General features: G+C 37.2%; 1 pseudogene across 1 annotated transcript; it reads right to left on the bottom strand.

The window, feature by feature from the left end:
• Positions 1-395: 395 nt before the first annotated feature.
• Positions 396-3582, bottom strand: LOC144641531 (microfibril-associated glycoprotein 4-like; annotated as a pseudogene). Its single transcript, XR_013568568.1, has 5 exons — positions 3014-3582; positions 2811-2915; positions 2508-2612; positions 1897-2274; positions 396-715 (listed from the first exon to the last, which is right to left on the bottom strand). The product of XR_013568568.1 is annotated as a microfibril-associated glycoprotein 4-like (transcript).
• Between the last annotated feature and the right edge of the window lie 533 nt (positions 3583-4115).

Genomic DNA, 4115 nt, shown 5'->3' with positions numbered 1-4115 from the left:
ACATTCCTGGCTTGATGTAAGAAAAAAAGATTTATACAGGAAAAACCTGTGTTTGTGAACGTTTTGACTTGCACACCAATCGTTCATCCTGGTTCGAATTTCGAAATTTTTATACGGAGGATTAAGCTCAAAAATTTTCGGCTGTAAAAAGAACAAATGAAGAGAACGTTTGGAGAGAGACCACAAAAGGAAAAGAGAATAAACGCACTGCTTTGTTTGCAATTCAATTAAAATTTGGCTTTTGCTTTTTGCGAGAAATCGCGGACCTTTTTGGGCAAAAGGGTTAATTTCCTTTTACTTTCACTCATGTTTGATCGCGTTACCCCCAGGATAATATAAAGACCAAACATAACGAAATAAGGACAAAAATTATCTCCGTTTTTATTTGCACAGAAACTTGGACATTTTTTTAAACTCATTTTCAAAACAAACAGGAGAAAAGGCAGAGTTCTTAAAACTTCACTGGTCTGATTTTCATCTCAGCTCTCTTGACGGAGTAGTAATATCCTTTCCAGTGATACCAGTTGACACCATCAGCAAACGATGAGTGTTTTCCGTGATGATACAGTCCGTTCAGGTTGGCGTGATGACAGTCATTGTACCACCAGGCTCCTTTAAAGGACACAGCACAGTTCTTGCTCCAGGTGTCGTTTATCCTGATCTTTGGTTGTAAAGGGGGAACCACGTTGACGAGAAAAAGAATCACCAGCAGTTCCTGAAAAAGAATTATATTAAAACACGAGAATTTGATTGGACTTTACTAACCCTAATAAGATCCTGGGTATTTGTTTTAAAGAAGCCATAACAACGTTCCCAATATTGTTTAGACGTCATTTGATTATGAATCGGAAAATAATCAAGCCTATTTCCTAAACGCTTCAAAAAAGTATATTTTACTGACATCATAATCACTTAAGGTGGCTCCATAGGGTTTTGAGATATTACGGCGCGCGCACAAGTGATGTACCCATCGAGAGATGATTTTCGCGTTATTTTTTAAACTAGTTACATAAAAGCTGCCGAAATATTAAAAACAAGGACTAAAATATGTTGTGCATTATTCTATTTTAAAATAACGGCCTTTGTTTTTGAGCTACATCTCCTCAAAAAGTCTTACTTTTTTGGTGTTTTTTCGGCTTTGATCTTAAATTTCTTTAATTTTCTTCCGTGAAAATTTTTGAAATTCTCCCAACGGATTGATTTTGATGAGAAGTAACTTTTAAAAACAAAAAAAGTTGGGGTTGTCCTGGTCGTTTTTGAGTTTTTGGTTATTTTGTGTTTTTTTGACTAAGCAAAAAAACTGGCTTATAATTTTTTTTTAAAAAACGGCAAAAAGGGCAGTTAAAAAGGTATAACATCTATGCCAAATTTAAGGAATTTCACCGAAGGAAACTCTAGTAAATACCAGGGGAAATTTTCTATTTTCGCCCGAATAACAATTACGTCATCAGAATAGAAATTGTCCAAGATAGCGATTTGAGCATGCGCGAACTTTCGAACCATACGAGTTGATGTGTAAAGACGAGCGTTCCCTTTTTTGTCGGTTTTTGTGCGAATATCTGTTAACCCAAAGGTTATTTAGAGACATACCTTAATCCTTTATGTAGCAGAATCTCTGAAATTCTACTCGAAGTATCTCACAATCGTGGAGACTATTCTTTATTTTCTCTTTTGCTTTCGATCGTACGAACTTTACAAAAGCGGCCAGAAGCACCGCGGACGTTGGAAACACCTTTTTAGGGTGTTGTAAACTCTTTTATCTGCTCAACACAGGAAAGCACGGGTGTTGTTTCATTGGCAGGAAGCAAGTCTCGCCTTTTCTCGCCGAAAATTTCACGCTCGCGTGAAGATAAACGCCTAATGCTATGAAAAAATAAAAATGTGAAAAAATTTTACCTGAATATGATCCAAGGCTCAGCTTGTACTTAGTCTTTTCGCTCGTAACTGCAAACATGTTGTACTCGGCGTAAGCAGTTTTGCCTGCAGTGTCTTCCAGATCTACTCGAAGCCTGTTCGCTGTTTTCGTCAGGCGGTTTATCCTGTCCAGACCCAGCCAAAACTCGCCATTCAGGTTACCGAAGCCACGTTTGTAGTCGGCCCAGCCGCGGTAGAAATCAACGGAGCCGTCCAGTCTCTTCTGGAACACTGTCCACCCCCCACCGGCTGTTGTTTGGTCACAGAACACATCAAAGGCACCTGAACCATCAGGGTCGATTGTATAAACACCGCTGATTCTTTGACCGGATTTGTACAGCTCAGCACAGTTCTTCATAGCTGTTGAGTAAAAACCTAGTTATGACTGAAGTGTTTTGTTGTAACTTAAAAAGGAAAGTTTACAAACATGCAAACCCACATAAAAGCATTAATGATTTACTTGTTGATATTGCTAGTCAATGAGGAATAAATAGTATCTCTATTAAACTCGCATGTCTTTTTCATGAATCCGGCGCTGCTGAAATGGGGGGAAATTAACAATTTTTAACACACACTTAAAGATCTATTCTTACCCTTCACACACGTCTTGTTCCCTTTCAGGATATTTATGTCATCTTGCACTTTAGTGAGTTGTTTCTTCATTTCTTGAAGGATCGCTTCAATCCTCTTGTTTTGTTCTGTACAAATTAAAATTATTTCTATCATCGATTGAATTTCCGATTTCCGATTTCCCAGTCGATACAACAGAAACCCACAGATCTAGAATTGGTCATGAAAGATCCGAAGTAAATTCCGCCAAATTTTCTTAATTTTACCAGCAAAAAACGCGGGGAAAAATTAAACTCCGCATATAAAACAGATCTGTACTTACGTACCATTCGCCATTGTATTGTTTGCTTTAAGGATGTCGATGTCATCTTGTACTCGAATTAGCTGTTTTTTCAGCTCTGGAAGGATCACTTCAATCGTCTTGTTTGGCTCTGTGTTATGATGAAATTTAATTTAAAGAAAAGTAAATTCCATTGGAACTGATGAAGAAGAACTAAAAATTCTCGACATAGGGGCAGATCTTACTTACTTTCCTCTGAAGTGCTGTTCCCTTTAAGGAAGTTGATGTCATCTTGCACTTGAGTGAGCCGTTTCTCTATTTCTTGAAGGATAGTTTCAGTTTTTTCGTTAGTCCCTCCATTATGATAAAAGCTGTAGTACGCGTTGTTACACTGCTTTGTAGCAGTAGAACCGACTGGGGTGCTATTAGCGCTATTTTCTGGCTTTGCTAAAGTTTGACTCGTCACAAACAACGCCAAGAACAGCAAACTGCAAAGAAAACCCGAGGAAACACAAGTCATTTTGCGAATTTGATCAAAGTCCAACTTAACCGTTGTTAACTGTGCCACGCACTGGTGAAAAAGCGGATGACTGACTCATCTTTAGTACAACAAGGTGTTTGCGTCACTGAATTTGGTTCAAGACAATTTTCATGCTTTCTGAGTGTAAACTATTTTTGGTCGATCTTTTGACCCTTGCTGACAGTTTCTTTAGAACAATGACAGTCTGTAAAATACAGCGTTACCAAATTGAAAAAATATTCAGGCTTGTTTTAGTTACACTAGGTTAAAAGGGTTTTTTGCTCGTTTACTAAGTTGAAATTGCACATCATTTTCCCTTAGTATTATGTAAAAAAATATAAATAAAAAATCGTACATTTTTCTAGAAACTCGGGCTTTCCTTGATGCTCTGAGAAAAACATTAACGTTTAACTAGTAAAGATCTAGACTGCTGAATACACTGATTAGTAATACTGATCTTCTTTCTTTGGCTAAACTCTTTTTTCACAGCTTTGTGAACTTCGAAAATAGTATTTTTACTAATTTGGCGAAACGCGTGCTATAATAAACAGTCATTTGTTTATCAATGCTTATGGTAATTTTTAGAAAGAGGCTGTATTTGATATTATACTGGAATACATTCGACTGCCTAACGCTATTTTATCACACTCACTTCGGATCGACCGCCGTTTGCCTGAAATTTTTTTGCCGAATTTTTTTTTCACGGTGAAATTCTTTATAAATCAAAACCTGATGTTCAGTTCTTTGAATGAACACGACTTAGTGACACAATCACATAAAGATCTTCACCAACAGCGAATGCTTTGATCGATAAAAGACATGAAAATCCTG

The sequence above is a fragment of the Oculina patagonica genome, chromosome 2 (genome assembly GCF_052425735.1).
Source record: "Oculina patagonica isolate OP01 chromosome 2, crgOcupat, whole genome shotgun sequence".
NCBI classification, from domain to species: domain Eukaryota; kingdom Metazoa; phylum Cnidaria; class Anthozoa; order Scleractinia; family Oculinidae; genus Oculina; species Oculina patagonica.
Note: the sequence above shows the minus strand (reverse complement) of the source record. Positions and strands in the feature narration are given on the sequence as shown.